The 21,238-nt window shown below is 53.6% G+C and overlaps 1 protein-coding gene across 4 annotated transcripts in view; it reads left to right on the top strand.

Annotated features, from left to right (window-relative positions):
- Positions 1 to 21,238, top strand: part of DAAM2 (dishevelled associated activator of morphogenesis 2) — a 105,761-nt gene that overhangs the window by 30,795 nt on the left and 53,728 nt on the right. The window contains exon 1 of one of the 4 annotated variants that reach the window (XM_036316380.1): positions 16,070 to 16,151. The exons of the other annotated variants lie outside the window; for them this stretch is intronic. The gene's annotated coding sequence lies outside the window, so the exon portion shown is untranslated. Of the gene's footprint in view, positions 1 to 16,069; positions 16,152 to 21,238 lie in introns of those variants that run through there. 4 annotated transcript variants of the gene reach the window in all.

The raw sequence follows: 21,238 nt of genomic DNA, 5'->3' as shown, positions 1-21,238 counted from the left end.
TTCGGGTCCTGCCGGGAGGCACCCTGTGTACACCTGCTTTGAGTCATGCTCTGGTGGATCTTCACTTTCTGGTCACTGGCTCTCTTTTGGAGCCTCTGCAGGCATCCTGGTCTTTCTTGCCCCAGACCCCTTTCCACTCTTGTCCATCTTCTTTTTAAAAAAAAATTATTTATTGTTTAAAGTATTACATATGAATCCTTTTTCCCCCATTGACTTCTTCCTGCTCATTCCCCCCCCCCCCCAGCACATGTCCTCACCGTGTCCATGAGTTATGTGTATATGCATGCATACATGCACACAAGTCCTTTGGTTGATCTCTCACCCCGCTCCCCTCCCTGCCTTCCCCCTGAGGTTGGATGGTCTGTTTGATGCTTCTCTGGATCTGTTTTTGTTCATCAGTTTCTGTTGTTCATTATATTCCACAAATGAGTGAGATCATGTGGTATTTATCTTTCTCCAACTGCTTATTTCACTTAGCATAATGCTCTCCAGTTCCATTCATGCTGTGGCAAATGATAAGAATTCCTTCTTTTTTTTTAAATTAAATCTTTATTGTTCAGATTATTACATTTGTTCCTCTTTTTTCCACCCATAACTCCCCTCCTCCCAGTTCCCGCCCCACCCTCCGCCCTCACTCCCCACCCACTGTCCTCATCCATAGGTGCACGATTTTTGTCCAGTCTCTTCCCGCATCTCCCACACCCCTTTCCCCCCCAAGAATAGTCAGTCCATTCCTTTTCTATGTCCCTGATTCTATTATGATCACCAGATTATTTATTCGCTTGATTCTTAGATTCACTTGTTGATAGATGCATGTTTGTTGTTCATAATTTGTATCTTTAACTTTTTCTTCTTCTTCCTCTTCTTAAAGGATACCTTTCAGCATTTCATATAATACTGGTTTGGTGGTGATGAACTCCTTTAGCTTTTCCTTATCTGTGAAGCTCTTTATCTGACCTTCAGTTCTGAATGATAGCTTTGCTGGATAAAGTAATCTTGGTTGTAGGTTCTTGGTATTCATCACTTTGAATATTTCTTGCCATTCCCTTCTGGCCTGCAAAGTTTCTGTTGAGAAATCAGCTGACAGTCATATGGGTATTCCCTTGTAGGTAACTGAGTTTCTTTCTCTTGCTGCTTTTAAGATTCTCTCTTTGTCTTTTGCTCTTGGCATTTTAATTATGATGTGTCTTGGTGTGGTCCTCTTTGGATTCCTTTTGTTTGGGGTTCTCTGCGCTTCCTGGACCTGTAAGTCTATTTCTTTCACCAGGTGGGGAAGTTTTCTGTCATTATTTCTTCAAATAGGTTTTCAATATCTTGCTCTCTCTCATCTTCTGGCACCCCTATACTTCTGATGTTGGTACGCTTGAAGCTGTCCCAGAGGCTCCTTACACTATCTTCGTATTTTCTTCGGATTCTTTTTTCATTTTGCTTTTCTGGTTGGGTGTTTTTTGCCTCTTCGCATTTCAAATCTTTGCCTTGATTCTTGCACTCCTCTGGTCTGCTGTTGGGAGTCTGTATAGTATTCGTTATTTCAGTCCGTGTATGCTTAATTTCTAGTTGGTTCTTTATCATAACATTGAGGGTCTCATTAGATTTCTTGAGAATCTCACTACATTTATCGGCGGCTTCTAGACAGTTCTTAAGAGACCTTAAAAGTGTGGTTCTGAACTCAATATCCTCCATTGACAGTTTTGTCCTGTTTCTTTGTCTCCGCATTTTTTATGCTTTCTTGGTGCACCCCCTAGTGGTCTTTGTGCGCAGTCTTGTTGTAGTTAAGCCTTGATTGTTGTCGGCAATACCGGGGGTGATTTGACCTCCAGGCTAACTGGCTATGAGAGTCCGTTGTGTCTGCAGTGGGAGAGCTTCTGTGCTGGATCTCTAGGGCGGTGCTAATCTAGCGTTTGCCTGAGGCTATCCGGCAAATGGCTCTGCGCAGGGCTTGGGCGGGGCGGGTCCCTGGGGATCTACAGGGCGGGCTGGAGCGAGCAGTTATGGCTGCTCTCAGTCCCGTCCCTAGGGGCTCTGCCTCACCTAGTCCCAGCAACCGCTGCAAACCTCAGAGAGAAAGCTGCCTTCGAGTTTTGACCGAAGCCAGACAGTCCCGCTTCTCCCGTTTGAGTCTGGGTCCCTAGAGACTCGCCCGGATCTGGAGCTCAGAGTCTGAAACTCCCTCCCGATTGAAAACAACAACCGCGCCCTCCGCCTCCAGCCCGCTCCACGTGCACTCCGCACCTTAGTATTTCACTTCAGCACTGCGCCTCCTCTGAGTCTGGGTATGATATTCTCTTTCCTCCTAGTTGTAGAATTTCCACTCAGCCAGCCTTCCTGTGGTTCTGGATGATGTCCGTTCCGTCTTTTAGTTGTTTTTTGAAGTGGTTGTTCGAGGCAGCAATCTCCGGCGTTAACCTATGCCGCCATCTTGGTTTTCCTCTATAAATTTTTTAGCCAAGAATTCCTTCTTTTTTACAGCAGCGTAGTATTCCATCGTGCAGAAGTACCACAGTTTTTAATCCACACACCTGCTGATTGGCACTTAGACTTTTCCAAATCTTAGCTATTGTAAATTGTGCTGCTATGAACATAGGGGTGCATATATCCTTTCTGATTGGTGTTTCTGGTTTCTTGGGATATATTCCTAGAAATGGGATTACTGGGTAATGGGAGTTCCATGTTTAACTTTTTGAGGAAACTCCATACTGTTCTCCACAGTGGTTGCACCAGGCTGCATTCCCACCAGCAGTGCATGAGGGTTCCTTTTTCTCCACATCCTCGCCAGCACTTGTCATTTGTTGATTTGTTGATGATAGCCATTCTGACAGGTGTGAGATTGTACCTCATTGTCATTTTGATTTGCATCTCTTGGATGATTAGTGACTTTGGGCATGTTTTCATGTCTCTTGGCTTCTGTATGTCCTCTTTTATTAGGGGTCTATTATAAGGGGTCCTTTGCCCATTTTTTGATTGGATTGTTTATCTTCCTTTTGTTAAGTTGTATGAGTTCCCTGTAAATGTTGGAGATTAAACCCTTATTGGATATAACATTGGCAAATATGTTCTGCCATGCAGTGGGCTTTCTTGTTGCCTTGTCCATCTTCTATGTTAGGAGTCGGCAGGTGTTTTGTGGAAAGGCCCTGAGTTAGTGTTTTGGCTTTGGGGACACACAGTCTGTGTTGGAGTCACAACTCAAGCACCGGGCCCCTGGAGAATATGTAAATGAGTGGGCATGGCTGGGCACCAATGAAACCATAGCTACACAAGCTGGCTGGGGCCAGATTTGGCAGCGTCTGACCGGGATGCAGTTAGCCGCTGTTGGGAAAGCCTAGTTCCCCATGGCCTGCTGGACTCCTTAACATGACGGGCCCACCCTCTCCTCCATCTCCAGAGGCATCTTCTGGACCAGGTCCTTCTCGCACCTCTGCAAGCCCTGCTCTCCCGCCACATGCGCCGCCTGCCCTTCTTTAAGCATGTCTTCCCTTCCACGCCTCCTGGCCTTTGCCTGTGCTGCCCCTTCTTCTGGAATGCCCTCCCTCCTCGTGCATCCCGTCTGCTCATGTGACTTGGGCTCCTTGTTCAGGTTAGATGTTTCCTCTGTGTCCTGCGTGAACCCTCCAGCCCTCAGCCCTCACCAACTGTGGGTCCCTCTTCTCCTCCATGAGCCTGGCTCTTGGTACTTGCCTCCCAGTGACCTTTCATATGCTGCCGTCTAGTCATTTGTTTCTAACTCCATCTCCTCAAGGGCAAGAATCAACAGGACTTGGCTACCTCCGCCGCCTCCCCCTCTGCCCAGCGCCAGCCTGCCAGGCAGTAGGCACTCAGGAAATGGCGTTGGCACAGTCACCGTGACTGTCCCCCACACACACTCCCCAGTGCATCAGGGGCTCTCCGGGTCTGGCTGCGCCGTTTTGGGAAATCAAGGTCCCGTCAGGTGTCCGGCCTTGACGCGTCCTGCAGCTAAATCCGTTGCTGGCCCGTAACCTGAGCCTGCCGGATCCGGTGCCCTGTTTGCTTTGACATCCCGTGAAGGGCTGGAGGGGAGCTGAGAGAGCCAGATTTCAAAGCAGGAATGCTCCCTCGCAGCTGCGGAGGGCCGGGCCCCTGCGGCTCCTGGGCTCCTGTGTTAGCATTTCCAGTTAATTAAGAAAACAAGCCCGAATCCCTGACAGAGACGGGCCTGCAGTTTCGGGATGGAGGTTTGTGTCAGCACGTGGCAGTGGCCTCCGGCTTCTGTGCAGGATGAGCTGACAGAGGGGCCTGTGGGCCAGAGAGGACCGGTGTCCGCTCACTGGAGAACATGCGGGTCGCAGGGGCCAGCTCCAGTGGGGCTGAGCACGAGTCTGCTCCTCCTTCCCTTCCAGGGCACATTCTGAGCAGGTGGGATGTGGAGCAAGGCCAGCTGGGTGAGAACGGGAGAGGAGGACCCGGGACACCGGATTGCCCCGGCAGCTTCTTGGTTATTCTACCTCCTGGCCATGAGGACAGTGGGGAGAGGTGGCCTGGGGAAGGCTTCAGGGGGAGCTGCCTGCCAGGGGGGAGCCTGGGCCGGGATGCTGCTCACCATGCCAGGCCTGGGTGAGGATTTAATGGGGAGTAGTAGTCACCATATGCTGTAGAAGTGGCCCAGCCACTGTGTCCCTGCCCACCTGCTCTCTGTGGAGCTCAGGAGAAGGTGCTGGGACTCTGCCAGCACCAGGCCTGACAGGGTGTCCGCGGGCAGGTGGGAAGGGAACTGGGCCTCGGGAGTGGCAGGTGCACAGGGCACGCAGGTCCGGCAGGCGCATTTCCTCCCAGGTGTGCGTGCCCTGCGGGCTGGGTGGTTTCACGCATCCCCTTGGTAGTGGGATCCTCTTGCAAGTCACAGCCTGAACACTGCACGCGGTGGCCCTGGCGCCTCTTGGGCAGAATGCGGTGGGAAAGAGACCCAGTCCTGCGCTGCCACTGTAACTGGTCCAGGGCTAAGGATTTGGCTTTTGAGAACCTCCTGTTCCCGGTAGGAAGTGGGGACGAGCGAGGCTCACATTTTATGTGCGTCCCAAAGGCATAGGGTAAATATTGGCTAAGGCATAGATATACCAGGCCCGGCTCAGTGAACCTCGTTTCCTTCCCCATCAGACATCTACCTTGTCCACCGTCTGCCTGCTGGCTCTGGATCTAGCTGCCTTAGAAGCTGTGGGAGAATTAACAAAGCCGTGGTTAGCATCTGCTCAGCGGGGGGAGGAGAGGCCCAGGGAGGAAGTGGGTCCTGGGCCAGCGCTCCAGATCTGGTGTAACAAGTCCAAACAGTTGGTAGCAGATATTTTTTGACTTTTGAGAGCCCTCCCCTTATCCCCCTGGGACTCTCAGAGCTTCCTGCCTTCTATACGTCGCTGCCTCCTCACCACCACTTATGGGACAGAGTCGCATTCTGCAAGCAGCGGGGCCATTCCCCATTCTGGGAAAGCAGATCTTGGAAGGTGAGCATCCCTGGGTGCTAGGTGCTAGCTCTACTGCAGCAGAGAAGGCATTGGGCTTCTCTCTCTCTCTCTCTCTCTCTCTCTCTCTTCCAACAGAACCCCCAAGTTGTGTACCTCTTTCCTAGAAAACACATCCAAAATGCTACCTGATCCTCCTAAAATCCCCAAATCCCTTGCTTTCTGCTTCTGCTGCTCATTCTTCTCACTTTGTCTTGGGACCATTTGCACACAGACATTAAGGAAAATACACATAAAGTCAGGTGTGGGCTATGGAAAGGCACGCTGAGGGTAGGCAAGTAATGACGATCACATGTGCAGTCGGGGGTTCTAGACCTTCCACAAGGCAGCTCAGAGGCTGTGGAGGGACTGTTAGGAGCACTTTTCTCTTTAAAAGGGGTTTCTATGTATTCTCCAGGCCTCAAAGAGAAAATGTGCAGTTAAGACCTGGACAGGCTGTGATTAGCTTCTGGAATATTAGGGAACATCATCTGAAGAGAGAGGCGCTGTGCCTTGGGCCCTGGCAGGGCTCAGTACTTAGGGGAATATCTGTGTATATAAAAGCCAAGCAACTGAATGACCAGTTGCTTTGACCTTGCACTGCTGCCCTGATCGCCACCCCCCACCCCCACCCCGCCTACCCCTGCCGGCCCTGCCCCTGATCCGGCCAGATCAGGGGCAGGGCCGGCCGCCAACCTCCCGCACCCCCTCCCCCTGGCTGGCCCTGCTGTGCCAAGGCTGTGCCAGGGCTGTGCCAGGGCTTATGGAAGGAGTGAGGCTGTGGGGGAGGCTGGCGGCACTTCCGGAGACAGAGGGAGCCCCACTGTCTATTCCCCTAAAGGACACCCATGTCGGAGGCCGAGACACCTGTGTGGCCCCAGCTAGAGAGCTATAGCGTGTGAAGCTTTTTATGCTGACCAAGAGGAAACTGGCAATCACGTTTTCCTGGGATAAGATGACAGACAGCAAGGGTCCCCGAGGCCAGTAGTGGCCTCGCTTCAGGGAGGTCATTTGCGCACAGTGCATTCAGGCACCTCTGCCGAGCGCCTCCGCGTGGTCACTGGCTCCTGTGTTCTCCCCAAGGCAGGTGTCACCCTCCCCTGATTCCTGGCTCTCCTTCCTTCCCATGTGGGGTTAGAGACCCTACACCCCAACTCCCCCTCATGTTCTGTGCAGCTCTGCCCAGCCCGCTGTCCCTCCCTGACCAGCTCACCAGTTGTACCCCTTTCCCCACCTGAGAGGGTTTCTGATGTTCAGGTCTGTGTGTTACTCACGGTCACATCCCTACAGTGATGTGCCTGGCACAGGGTGGGAGTCCATATATGACTGCAGAATGAATGAATCATGGGGTAAAGGCCGGGTTTCATTCATTCGCCTTTACCATTCACAGTGCATCTGTTCTCCTCTCTCTCTGGGTCAGTCATGGAGAGGGACAGCCTCCTGGGGAAGCTGCTGGAAAGCCCTATGAGAAATTAGAATTGGGAGGTGGCCCTGGTTGGAGTCAGTTCTCCAGTGGGTCCTCTGTGAGACATGGCCGCAGGAGGCTCATTTGCTTTGAGCGCACTCCCTCGCCCAGGCCGGGAGCATGGGTGGGCTTCAGGACAGGCGGAGCTGGGCTCAGAACCCAGACCCCTGTGCCCAGGCCCGAGTCTTCCTCCTTGTGGGTGGGGACGACCCCATGCTAAGGGACAGACCTGCCCCTGCAGCGCTGAGGCTCAGTCAGCCCAGCTGGGCCAGCAGGATAGCAGGCCGCCTGGGAATGGCTGGGAAGCAAGTCCAGGCTGTGGGCTCACCTCCCCCAAGGCCAGGATGTGGCGTGGGACCCAGGCGGGTAAAGGTTCCCACCGCTCAGCTCCTGCCCTCACTCCCAAATGCTCCAGGCCCAGGCAGCGTCTCAGCAGGAGAGGGTGGGGGAGACGCCAGCTGCCCAGGGCAAGGCCCCGTATGAGACCAGAGCAGCTCTGCAGGCAGCCACCTTTGACATTTGTCCTCCACTGGACAGCTGCCAGGGCCCTGCAGCCCAGCCTGGCTTGCTTGGGGGACGAGCGCCAGGGATTAACCACTGCAGGCCCTGCCTGAGTCGGGCCGAGCCTGCTGCTCCCAGATCAGCCAGCATCCATTGACCACCTACCCAGGGTGGCGTGGGCATATTCACAGATGCTATCTCATTTAATCCTCACATCAATCTGGCGAATATAGACACCAGCCCCATTTTCCAGATGCGTAAACTGAAGCCCATGGAGTTACATCATCTGCGTAAATGTATACAGTTGGTGAGTAACGTTTCCTATACTTATTTTTTATTACAAGGGCCTACTATGTGTGAGGCTGCGAGTGATGACAAAATTGTCTCCTGGAGCTTATGTTCTAGTGGTAGAGAAAGGTGATATAACAAGTAAAGTATGTGGCATCTAACTCTTGTGCCGATTCACCCGGGTGAAAGGGGAGGGCTTGACTAGGTTTGCAGAGAATAGGAACAGGTGAGGGTAAAACTCAGGCGAGTCCCAAAGGCCCTATCTCTCTCCCTTCCCCCCTCTCCCCACCAGACTTTCCCGCCCTCCCAGGACTCAGGTCTGGAACACATAGGACTGTTTCTGGCTCTTTCCTTCCCTCTGTGGCAATCTGAGAAGAATCTGCTTAATGATGATGATGGTGATGATGCTGCTGGTGGTGATGATGATGATGACAGCAGCTAATATTTGCGGAAGACTTACTGAAATGGATGGTGAAAGTGTATATTATTACAACTCACATATGCCGAAGGAAGTAATCATTCCCTATGATTGATAACTTGCAGTAAATCTCAGCTTGATAGATAAAGGTACTTTAGTCTCTTCTGATATGAGACGGTAGCTTTGGCCCACAGTCAAGTCAAGTCACAATGCAGACTCTCCATGAGGGCATCACCTCCTATGGCCTCCTCCCCATGTGGGCTGGTGCCCGGGCACCTCCAGCCTTATCCAGGCTGCCAAGAGGCCCCGGGGCCGTGGGGCCCTGTGGATCTCTGGTGTGTGCCCTGTTCCCTCTGCTTCTTGATCCCTGTGCTGAAATCCACTTAGGGGCCAGGTTTGGTCTTGTCTCTGGCACTTTTGAGGGGAAACCTGGCCCGGCTGCTGAATCCTATGGCTTCCTCAGGCCCCTGGCTCTCCTGGGATGCCCACCAGCCTCTGGGGGGCCTGGGTGTCCAGCTGTGGCCTGGATGTGAGGCTCTCTGTGGGCGGCCTGAGGGTGGCACCCAGGTAACTCCCTCAGTCCTTGCTAATCTGCCTGTCACAGCCTGCTGCTGAGCCCAGCTGAAAACAACGCTTCTCTAAGGCCGAGGCATTTCCCCAGGTGTGTCCCTGCCCAGGACTCTGTCACTGGGCTGTTAGCAATGTCCCTCCTCCCCCTTAACCTCCAGGAGGAAAGAGAGTGACACCCTGGCCGCTGACTTCTTTCCCTCCTGGTCCTGGAAAGGTTTTCTGTTCTCTCTTTCTGTCTAAAGGAAACACAGCTGCTCCCTGCTCCATGGATGGCTCTGTTCTGAGGGCTCCTTTCCTGGGAAACTAGGTCACGGCTTACCTCTGCTATTAGAAGGTCCTAGAGAAAGGAAGGGCAACAAAACGAAGACCCGGCTTTCCCGGAGGCAAAATATATTGGAAGCAGTCTGAATACTTTCCTTGTAAAATGCTCTGTATGGACATCAGATACAGCGTCCCTCCTGCATCACCTCTCAGACTGCAGCCTGCGGTGTGTCCGGCCTGTTCTCTTTCACCGATGAGGACGGTGAGACTTACGTGAAGCAACGGTCCCAAGGCCTCACAGACAGTGGGTGGCAGAGCCCAGTTTCGAAGCTATAAAGTCTGCATTCTCGACCCCCCTGTTCCTGGGCTTTTGCTGCTTCTCAGAAAGGAGTCGGGTGCAGGTTCTTTAGCGAACACTCAGTGGCCTGAAATGTGGCCCCTTGGATAACGTGGGAAATCCCCAGAGAAGGGGGCTTGGCCTCAGTGGACTCGCCCAGGGGTCAGGGTCAGGCAGGCCCTTTAGATCACAGGGAACCTCGTTCCGTGTTAGCAAGGGCTGTCCGTCTGCCAGTTCTCTCCCGATCGTATGCACGGGAATACCTGCACCCTCCTGCTCTCATGCAGCCTGACAGGAGCAATGACTTTCACCAGCTGTGAGGGTGGCTGCGCTCGACAAGGCGTGTGGCGTGACAGCCTCCCCACCCCGCTTCCCCCAGGAGGCCTTGGACTCGCAGCTGGCGCCTCTCTGCGGAGCCTGGCACACCCCGCCTCGCAGCTCTCCCGTGGCCGAAGCCCTGGCCCTTTTGTCTGCCAGGAGCTGCTCTCCAGCTGCTGAGGACCAGGACGCAACATTTGAAAAACTCAGCTCTGGCCTTCAGTTGCTCTGGAGTTGAAAAGCTCAGAGTTGGGGTGGGGATCTGTTCAGCATCTAAACATAGCCAGGGGGAATAAACTCTTGCCTTATATTTTTAGTTTTTATTACATAATTAGCATCATGTTAATGGTGTTATAATAGCTCTAGATAAAATGGGGGTGGGGGGGTGAGATTTAGACACAGTTATGCCATGTGCACATGGACTAATTTTTCCAAAAGTCCCAATGACCTGGGCATCCTGAGATGGAGGGGCAAGGAAGGGAAGGGGCAGTCAGTGAGAAGTGATTTAGGTGCCCTGAAATGGCCGGAATCAAGCCAATGCACAGGCTTGATTTCAAGCTCACGGCTTCTCTTTTGTAAGACTGAGCTCTGGAATCGCCTCCTCCAGGAAGCCTTCCGTGGTGTCCTCCTTGTCAACAGCCAGGCTGTATTAGGTGCCTCTTTCTACTCACATCACGTCTTCCCTATGTGCTTCCCATGTTGTGTTATGACTGTTTATGTGCGTGGCTCTTCCAGGAGACTGATTCCTAGGTGCTCAGGAGTACATCTTATTCACCTCCACATCCCTAATGCCTCGTACATTCAAGCAGGTCAGATGTTGGTGAGGACGGTCAATAAGCTAAGATGCTAGACATGGGGTTCAGGCATTTACAGAAGACAATATGCACTGAGGCTCAGGCAAATGTCTAAAGTCTGCGGGATAGAAAGCAACATTGAAGTGTGCGATCCGTGCCTGATAAGGGTGTGTTTTCTTAGAAGTGTTTTGTGCGTGCAACACAGAGAGGAGGAAGACTTGGCCGCATCTCACCAGTGCCTGGGAGGTCTCTTCCCATGTTGGGAAAGAGAAGAACACTTGCAGAGCAGGAAAAGGGGCCCCAGTCCCCCCTCACGACTCTGCGAGCTTCGGATCTGCTGCTCTCCCCCTTAGCCTGCAGGAGGCAGGGACAATGTCATCATATTGGAATCCCTGCTGCCCCGCATGGTGCCCGGCCACAGAATAGATGCTCAGTGAACATTTGTGCAATGAATAGATGAGTGAATGGCTGCACGTATGGAGGAAGGAACTCTTGCAGTCCAGTGCAGTTCATCAGGGAAGACCTGGGAGATAAGCATGGAGTCCAGTTATGGAAGGGGGAGGGGCAGGCATTGGCAAAGAGGGCTCGTGGTTGGGTGGTGGGGGCAGGCTGTGGGTGCCCCTCTCAGTGCGGATACTTCAACCAGATGCTGGCTCCGAATGGCATCACTTGTGGGAGAGGAAGACTAGGAAGTCACATGAACCGCAGGCCCAGAGAGAGGCCTTTCCCTTTTCCTTTGCTGCTTCTCCTCCAGCGCTTCGAGTTGGACACATTGCTAAGATTCCTTGAGTCCCTAGAGCTGGGGTGGGGGTGTGGAGGGGGGGCGGTTCTAATAAATGAGTCTGGACAGAGGCATGTGGAGAGTGGCCCAGGGAGACGGGGAGGAGGGGGAGCAAATTGGGAGCTTGGGGAGGAGGCCATTCTATTTCGGGTGCCTGACTCCCAGCCCCTCTCCCGCCAGATCTGCAGCAGACCCCACCTCTGCACACAATCCAGCGTCCCCACTTCTGTGCACTGGCTTCTGCTCCGACCTGGCTCCCTCCCTGCAGCCTTCAGCACTTGGCTCATTCTCCCGTGTGCTCGCCTGTATCCAAACCTCCTCCCAAGCTTTTCAGAGAAGCCTTCCCTAAATAACAACGCCTGCAAATAACAGTCGACATCTACAGTTTATCCCGTCCCTACTGTGCGCCATGCCCCACACTGGGTGCTTTGCATGTCCCCATTCAACTCACAAGAAACACGTGAGCTCATGACTCCCGTGGCCTCTACTTGACAAATGAAGAAACTGAGCCTCAGAGAGTCTGAGTGAACCAGGCCAGGCCCCCCTGCCAGGTGGTGGCAAAGCCTTGGCTAGAACCCAGATCTGCCTCGCCCCGAAGCCTGGGCTCCTCCCACAGCTACACAGCCCTCTCTCTGAATCAGAAACTCGGGGTGGGGCCCAGCGAACTGCATTTTAACAGACCCTCTAGGACAGCGGTTCTCAACCTGTGGGTTGCGACCCCTTTGGGGGTCGAACAACCCTTTCACAGGGGTCACCAAAGGCCATCGGAAAACACATATATAATTACATATTGTTTCTGTGATTAATCACTATGCTTTAATTATGTTCCATTTGCAACAATGAAATTGGGGGTCACCACAACATGAGGAACTGTATTAAAGGGTCGCGGGATTAGGAAGGTTGAGAACCGCTGCTCTAGGAGGTTCTAGAACTGCTGGCTTCACTGATCAGGCTCCAACCTGGCTGAAAACCTCCAAGTCCAACCGAGACTCGAAGCAGGGTGCCGTGACGCAGTCGGACAGTTCTGTTTACGGGCTCTGGGCATAGGGTTCCCGAGCACCTGTTTCTGGTTACAGAATAGGAACAACCACAGCCTTAGAGGGGACAGCCCTGGCTGTGTGTCTCTGGGAGAGGAGCTCCCAACAGTGGTTACTTGATCTTGATGGAACCTTAGTGCCACCGGGGCACTTTTGCAAACTATCAATGCCAGCTCCCTCCCCAGGCCAGGCCAGCGTCTCTGAGGGTGGGATCGGGGTCTGAGTGGCTGTAGTGTGCATCGGGTAGAGAACTCCGGCTGCTCACACTCAGGCCTCTCCCTCCTCATCACTTCCTCCCGGGAAGAGGCGAGGCGGCTCTCACAGTGACTCTGGGGGAAGTTATGAGCCGGGCCTCCCTCTGCCCTCTGGGATCTGCCCCTGCAGGGCGGGTGCATCTGGCCAGCTCCGGGTGAGGAGGTCAGGAGCCTGCTTCTGTGGGGAGGCCCACGGGCACCCTCCTGTGCCGATGCCTGGGCCTGGGCACTGGCCTCTCTCCTGAGTGGGACATGAGGAAGTCCTTTTGGCCGGAGATATAAAGCCACGCACTCCCACAGCTTTTCAGGGCCGTGGCCGATAAGGTGACCTCTATCTGGGTGCCCCTTGTGTCTGTCTCTGAACTGGTGCTGAACTCAAGCAAAAACAGGGAGCTTTTATGTAGAACCTGCACCCCCACCCCCCACCCCCGCGGCAAAGCCCAAACATCATATACTCGATAGAGTTCGTGCTGAATTTCATGAGATGGCAGAAATGAGCCAGCGAGTTGGTGCTCAATTTGTTGCATCTGAGTCAAAACCAAAGCCCCCTCTGAGCACCTCCCCGGGGCCTGGCCTCCCAGCCTCCAACCTCCTTCACCACCAAGCTCCTCTCTGACAGTTAGCTCCTTAACCCCACTTCTCTCAACTCAGTGAATGTGGATGGTGCTGGTGAGGACTGGAAAAGGATCTATTGTAGCAGAGAGAAGAGAAAATTATTTAGAATCGGCTCTACCTTTTTTTTAATGCGTCCCCAGGTGACGCTGATGCTGCTGGTCCAGGGACACCTGCTGAGGTCACCTGAGCTAAAGGGAACCAGAGGCAGGGGCTCCGGCTGTAGGGGTGCTTGGGGAGTCGGTGGGTGGGTGGAGGCATCTCTGGGCCCTGATGCAGTCACTAGTCACGTATGTTGCAAGCGTGGCTGAACATTAGAATCACCTGGAGAGATTGACAAATGCCAGAGCCCAGGAGGGGGACTGTTCCAGTTTCCCCTGGGATGTGGGACTTTTTAAAACCAGGACAATCCTGGGTAAGCCTGTTGGCTCCCCCTGCCCACCTAGAGATTCTGGCTTGATTGGTTCTGATTTGGGTCTAGGCATTGATATTTTTCAGAATGCCCTGTGAGGCTCCTGTGCAGCCAGGTGTGGGAAATGGGGGGATTTGATCACAAGTCCGGAAAGAAGGGGCAAATGGAGGAAAAGATGGGCACAGGTGCTGGTGAGAGGACAGGAGGCCGACGGGACCCTCCTGTGCCGATGCCTGGGCCTGGGAGCTGACCTCCCTTGTGAGTGGGGCATCAGGAAGTCCATTTGTCTGGAGATAGAAAACCACACACTCCCCCAGCTTTTCAGGAACGTGGCCAATCAGGTGACCTCTATCTGTGTGCTCCATGCGTCTGTTCCTGAACTGGTGCTGAACTTGAGCAAGAAGAGGAAGGTTTATGGATGGACCTACCACACTTGTTAAATCGCAGATTCCTGGATCCTTGCTGGAGATCTGCTGACCCGAGCTCTGAGAGCAGGGCCTGCAGCTGGGGGCATTGGGCGGGGAGGGGTTGATGAGCTGCTGGGGAGGTGCTGCTGGAGACCCGATGCCCAGAGGGGAAATGAAGAGCTGACTTGAGGGAGGGGAGCCGGGAGCCAGCATAGGATCTGAGCGGTAGCTTGCAGATGAGTTTGGCCTGAGGCCAAGAGGAGGAGTGGGCGGGTGCAGACGGAGCCCAGAAGGAAGGGTCAGTCTCGGCCTGGGCTGGAGGGCATCCTAACCAGTGGAAAAGGAGGTGCTCCTTGGGTTCCCAGCTCGGAGGACATCCCAGCTAGCTCAGCGAGTGAGCGCCAGGCGAGGTCAGCACCGTGTCTGCTAGGAGCTGCATCCAGCCCCTGCCGCCGTGACCACACGGCCGTGCCCTGCGTGTCTGTGTGGGGCCGGAGCGTCCACACAGGAGCACAGGACTCCCACAGGAAGCATTTTGAGGAGTGGACCGGGCGTGGAAGCTGACGATGGTTATAGAGTGAAGGAGAGACAGTGCGTCCTGGGAACGAGGGGCTTTGGATGGTCTGTAGAACCTGCCTCTGACCAGCGTAGCCATGTGCTGGGACTGTGCAGGTCACTTCGCTTCTCGGAGCCTCTGTTTCCTCGTCGTAAAATCAGATGCTACTCCCCACTTGTAAGGATTGCGGTGAGAATTGAAAGAGATAATCACATAAGATGCTTGCTGGGTGACAGTGCTCAAGGAAGAGTTATCGGCCTGCCGTTTGGAGCCTCAGGACTGTGGTGTCATTGGCAGCAGAAGGCAGGTGTGGTCTGAGGGGAGGCGGTGGAGGCAGTGAGAGGAGCTGGTGGGAGCTGTGTGCACATCTGAAGGAGAGGCGGAGAGTTGGAGGGTGGAGCTGGAGGTGGGAGAGGAGGGTGTGGAGTGAGCATTGCCCAGGTAGCCTGCCACATGAGGATGGACGGTGGGCTTGGAAGGAAAAGGAGAAGGAGAAGGGCAGAGATCTGAGAGGTGGACCGTGGCAGAGCCCGGGCACATCTACTGGGTACAGGCTCTGTGCTGGACATGGGTGACTGTGGAACCCTGCGACACTGTCCCCGAGCGCAGGGAGGTCACACGCGGTCAGAGTGGCTGTAATTCAGGAAGCAATAGCGGTGCTGTCTGAGTTTGATGATGGGAGAAAAGCAGGCTGCTCGGGAGGGTGCCCAGTCGCGCCTGCAGAAAAGGGTAAGGCTTGCCAGGGGAGTGCCCAGGAGAATGGGGACAGGCAGGGAGAGGCTGTGCCAGGCAGAGCGGCCCAGCTGGTGGAAATCAAAGAGGAAGAGGGAGCTTGGAGCATCGGGACAGCTGGGTGGGATCGCACATTGTTCTGAAACACCGGGAAGAGGAGGAACTAAGAAACTGGCTCTGGAGGGTGACAGGGTGGAAGGAAGGGATGCCCAGGGCGAGGTGGGCCTCAATTACTGGGCACTGAGGAGGCACCTTAGTGGAGAAAGAGAGGTGCCTAGATAAAGCCCTTCAGTGGAGAGAATTGGTGGAGCTTGCAGGGAAGTCAGGGTCAAAGAAAGGATTAAGAAATGGGAGCAGGACCTCCCCCAAGGCTTGGGGCTGCCAGAGGGACAGCCGGCTCCCAGAGGAAGTCCAGCTCCTGCGGTCTGATGGTCTGATGTCCTGGCGATCAGGTCTCCTCTCCTCCGAGGAAACACCCCTTCCTGGGAGCACAGAGGGACAAAGAAGCCCTCTGCCTTCTACCTGCAGCGGGCCTTTCCTTCGCAGGAAGGAGGGGCAGGTAGGGACAGACAGAAATGCAGACGGCCCGGGTTTGTCTGGGAATGCCAAGCTCTGATTGAACCGATTGAGCCCTGCCAGTTCGTAAAGGAGCGTGCCTTTGCCTCCTCCTGAGTGTCACTTGAGACACCTCTTGAGGGTGTCTGCCCAAGGTCTAGAGGCCTTTGACCTCCAGTGGACTTTGGAGAAGAGAAGAGGTGAAGTTCATTGGGTTTGCCATAAAATTTATTTCTGGGGACTCAACTTTCTCTTCTCTCTCTCCTCCCACCCCCAACCCAACCCCAACCCACTGCCCTTAGAGGTCCTTCATTCGGGAAGAGGACCTGCTGCATGCATGGCACTGGACCAGGCGCTGTCCTCACGGTGCCCCGAGGCTGTTCATTTTACTTCAGTGGATATACTGGTAAATGAATAAAGAAATAACGTAGCCCTAGCCAGCTTGGCTCAGTGGATAGAGTGTCGGCCTGTGGACTGAAGGGCCCCAGGTTCGATTCCAGCCAATGGCACATGCCCAGGTTGCAGGCTCGATCCCCAGTAGGGGGTGTGCAGGTGGCAGCCAATCAATGATTCTCATCATTGATGTTTCTCTCTCTCTCTCCCGTGGTCTCTGAAATCAATAAAAATACATTTAAAAATTAGAAATAACCTGAAGTGTAATGAAGTAGTTCTTGACCAAGTGTCTTATAAACAGAACACAAGCGCTCTGAGTTTATTTGGGAGGATTCGGGTAGATTAGGGTGGTCCGGAAGGCTGTTTGGAGGAGGCAGGATCTGCAGGGGCTGGAGCGGAGGAGTGGGAAGCCGGGTGGGCATGGCATGGGCATGGGTGCAGGATAATGTTGTGAACCCAAATGTAGAGCAAGCAGAGCCATTCACTTTATTCCCAAGCTCACACGTTCCCTTGCTTTTAATATCCAATTGCAGAAGGACATACAACCTTTGGGCTATGTCTTATAACAGACAGAGTCAAGAATCCAGGGAATACTGCCATTGATTTAATCCAATCCAAGGCTCTTATCAAGTTCCTGCTGTGTCTGCGGAAAAAGCCCTGTGGGGGAGCTGGAGATAAAAGCCAAAGTGTCAGGCCCTCCAGGAATTTCAGTCCCTCCAGCAGTGGTGCTCTGAGGGAGGAGGGAGGACCACAAAGTGCTCAGAAACCCAGAGCTGGAGTGGAGGGGGAGTGGGAGAAGGAGGGGAGGCCTGGATGGGAAACAGTCCAGCCTTGCTGAGTTGCCCACCCAGGCCATTCGGGCAGGAAGCCACCCCCGATTAAAGAAACTGGTCTCTGTGCCGTCCCTCCATTCCGGGACTGTGGCTCCCATTTTTGGAAACACACAGGGAGTGGCTGCGGGGCTGCCCTTCCTGGGAAAGTCGGCCTGCGCTGGCTGCCTGGGGAGACGGGCAGCGCCAGCTGCATGGTTTGTGGGGCCCGGTGCAAAGTGAAAATGCAGGGCTCCTTGTTCCAAAGTGATTAAAGATTTTACGACGGTGACAGCAGAGCCTAAACCCAAGCGGGGTCCTTCTGAAGGCCCCCAGTCCGCACGCCCGGAAGGCTGGCCCTGAGGATGGCACAGCCTGGACCTTTCTGTGACTCAGTGTGTGTGGTAAGGTGACCGGCCTGGTGCTGTCTGTCTCGGGGCAGGGCTTCTCTGGACTAGATTATTCCTGGAGCACACGGGCGGGGGGGGGGGGGGGGGGGGGGACTCTGCAGGAGGCTGACATGGCTGTGGGGGCCCCTACGTTCACCACATTTACCATGATGCTGCCTCCTCCTCTCACCTCTGCGCAGGGGGAGGTTGCTGCCTCCTCCTCTCACCTCTGCACAGGGGGAGGTTGCTGCCTCCTCCTCTCATCTCTGCACAGGGGGAGGTTGCTGCCTCCTCCTCTCATCTCTCTGCAGGGGAAGCTATCTGAGATCTGGAATCACTCAGACCGAGGGTCATGTATTTTATGATCTTGACTAACTTGGCCAAGTTCTTATCTTCTCTAAGCCTTAATATCCCTAGATGTGAAAATGCAGATCATAATACCATCTTTGCAGGATGTCGGGGTGATTAACTGAAATAAAAAACGTGAAACTCTGAGCCCGGCCTAGCAGGTAGTAAATGTGAGTCAGTACCCTTCTTTCTGGAAATGTATTGAACATCTAGCTTGTAAAGTGTGGGGCACGGAATAGTTCGGAGACACGTTATTTGTTTTTTTTTCCATCTCAGGCTGGTTGGGGAAGCAGCTAAAATCAACAGGAGAGTTTCAGATAGAGGCAGGGGGAGTGTGTGCCCTGTCATAACATAACCCAAGGGAACCCAGTTGCATCTGCTGGACACACACAGACCCATGTGCACACATGCACCTGTGCACGAGTACACACATCCGGGGCAGAATCTGGGGTGTCTTATACGAAAGAGCCCGAGTTTGGGTGTCACCTCCTGGTTTTGAACCTCAGGGTCCTCATCAGTCAAAGATCCTGACCTCACTTGATTGTCCTGAGATTAGATGAGATGACAAATGTCACCTCGGACTCTGGCCCATGGCAGGTACAAGCGTCCTTTGAGTAGGTCTCTGCTCCCAGGCAGGGCTCATGGGGACGTGACGATGAGACACTGCACTCCCCACAGTGACACTCTCTAAATATCAGGCTTGGGTGACCCCTGTATGACCTACAGGCGGGCTAATTCGAAATTGAAGTGGGGGCTGCTTTAGAGCAGCATTAGTTTCCTCTGCTCATCTACTTTGAGGAACTGGCTGGATCCTCTTTCTGCTGAGACTTGAAAGTCAGTGGAATCAGGTGTATTTGTTTCCTGGAGATGAACACACATATACACACACCACCTATGCATGCACACCATACCCCATACACACAAATCATATGCACACACGTGCCACATGCAACCACCCCTACACGCACGCTTCTGCACCCACAGGGTCACATCCTCTCACGTGCTAACTTGCATTAATTTCTTCTCTTCTCCCTCCCCCTCAGCCCTTTACTGAGCACCTCCCACACTTGCTTGTCCACTCTTCATGGATCAGGCCTCTCCCTACCCCACCCAAACCCCATCCCTCCTGATGCCTTGTCCTGAGAACCCCACCTCATGGTCCCATTCTCGACCCCCTTGGCCATCTTCTCTGCCTCTGACAAATGTCAGGACTGTAACCCTGGCAGTGAGAGCCCTGTTTTTACCCACCTGGATGCCCTGGGCTGCTGTCATTCAGCCCTATCCCAGAGACATCCGGATGGAAACAAGTCTGTCCTGTGTGTGCTTCTAACTCCATCCTCACTCAGCTCCCGGAGACCCTCAGCTCCTCTCCTGCTTTCCTGGGCTGAGCCCTGCACCTTAGCCATCACTCTGAGCAGCCTGGGGTGGGAGAGGAGGAGGGAACTCAGTTGGAGGGCTTGCAATGTGCTTGGTGCTATGCTGGCTGCCTGATACTTGCCCTTCATTTGGTGCTCATGGCAGCCCTGGGAGGTGGGCATTGCTGTCCGTGTGTCCATGAGGGAGAGGAGGCTCATGGGTACTAAGTTATTTAGCCACAGGCTTAATATGAAAGCATACACTCTTTGCATTCCTTCCTCCCAGAAGATGAAACCAGATGGGCTGAGGCTTTCCCTGTGGGGATTCTGTATTCTACATCCCCTCACTTCCAGCCAGTCTTTCCTAGAATCTGAAAAATAGCTTATAATATTAGAAATCTTCTAGAAGGGAACCTGAGTCCTTGGTGGCTTGATATTGTGAGGCTATGAATAGACCAGTTTGGTTTGTTGTTAACAGCTTTATTGGACTATAATGTTATATAATAAAAGCCTAATATGCTAAGTGTCCAGTCATCTATTCAACAAATCAAAGCAAAATATGCTAGTGATATGCTAAGGCCACTCAGCCGCTCGCTATGACATGCACTGACCACCAGGGGGCAGACAGTCGACTGGTTGACCAGTCTCCATGATGTGCACTGACTGCCAGACACTGACTGGTAGGTTAGCTTGCTGCTGGGGTCCAGCTGATTGGGACTGGGTGAGATGGGCCAGACATGCCCTGGAGCCCTCCCACAGTCCCTCCCCGGCTGGCCAACCTCCCACATCCCTCCCTGGCCCTGATTGTGCCCCGGCGGGGTCCCTCAGCCTGGCCTGTGCCTTCTTGAAATCCAGGACCCCTTGGGGGATGTCAGAGAGCCAGTTTTGGCCCATCCCACAGGCCAGGCTGAGGGACCCCACTGGTGCACAAATTCGTGCACTGGGCCTCTAATTGGTATATAACAAACCTTACATAATTCAATAAGTTTAACCTATGTGTGCACCTCTGAAACCATCGCCTGATGGTTTGCTCTTAGATCCCCCAGCACCAAGAACAGTGCCAGGGGTGGAGCAAGTGCTTAGGGGTTAAGTGATTGAACCAGGTGAACTAAGGGAGCTCAGGGGGTATGGTTCATTCAGCCAGCAGCATGTAGCACCTCGCATGTTCTATGGCCCGGAACCCAGTGTTGGGTGGGAGAAAGTCCAGGGAGCACGTGGTTTGACCTGCTCACTTACAGGCGAGGCTCGAAGTATGCTCTCTTGTCCAAGGCCATTCCCCTCTTGTCCAGGTGGCCTGCTAGGGCAGAGCGAGGACTCAATCCTAAAATGAGGTCTCCTCATCTTTAGCCAAAGGTGGTTCATCTTTTAAAGCATTGTTTTCTCATGAAAGTAATAAATGCCCATGGTAAGAAATGTGGGAAAATCTGGAAAAGTGTAAGAAAAATAACCCCAAACTCCAGGAACCCAAAGATCATTGTGTGTGTGTCTCTCTCTAATCAGTCCCTATTAACCAAGCCTCATGTTTTGGTGTTTTCAGTCTTGTGACCCTGGGTTGGACATCTGGTCCTGACTCTGATGGCATCTCTGATTATGTCCAGCACCCTCCCCCCTGTAAATGCTCCTCTAACCCTCTGTATGAGCCGGGAGCCCAGGGTGGAATGCGACCCCCATTGGGCATACAGTTCTGCAAACGTTCCTCAGACTCAAGCGTTTGCACTTCCCCTATCATCACGGTATGCACACTTCATTAGATGTATTTGTTTAATTGTTTCCCTACCCCACCAAACCGAACTCTTGTTTACCATTGTCTTTTTCCAGCTCTTCACATGGCACTTAGGTGCTCAACAAATATTTGGTAGAATGAATGAATGAACAGATGAAATTATATGGACAAGAGTGAGGGGCAGGTGAGGGGTCACCTTGGGTCTGCTTTCCAATCACATTTGCCTTCCGGGAGCCAACTCAGATCCCCTTCCCCCTCTCCCAGTCCCTGCCCTCCCCCACTCTGCCCACCAGGATATGACTGTGGTCCGGTCCAGGATTTATGTCCAGCCCGGCCCAGAGGCACCTGTGGGGCCTTCTCAGGTGTGAATGCAGGATGCTGAGGGGACTGGCAGGACTGCATGAGGGCACCATGTCTGGGAAGACAGCCTGAGTCCAGCATGTGACCATGTACACAGGCCCACCTGGGTCCCAGGG

Source organism: Myotis myotis, unplaced genomic scaffold (genome assembly GCF_014108235.1).
Source record: "Myotis myotis isolate mMyoMyo1 unplaced genomic scaffold, mMyoMyo1.p scaffold_m19_p_7, whole genome shotgun sequence".
NCBI lineage: Eukaryota > Metazoa > Chordata > Mammalia > Chiroptera > Vespertilionidae > Myotis > Myotis myotis.
This window is presented reverse-complemented; position numbering and strand designations above follow the sequence as displayed.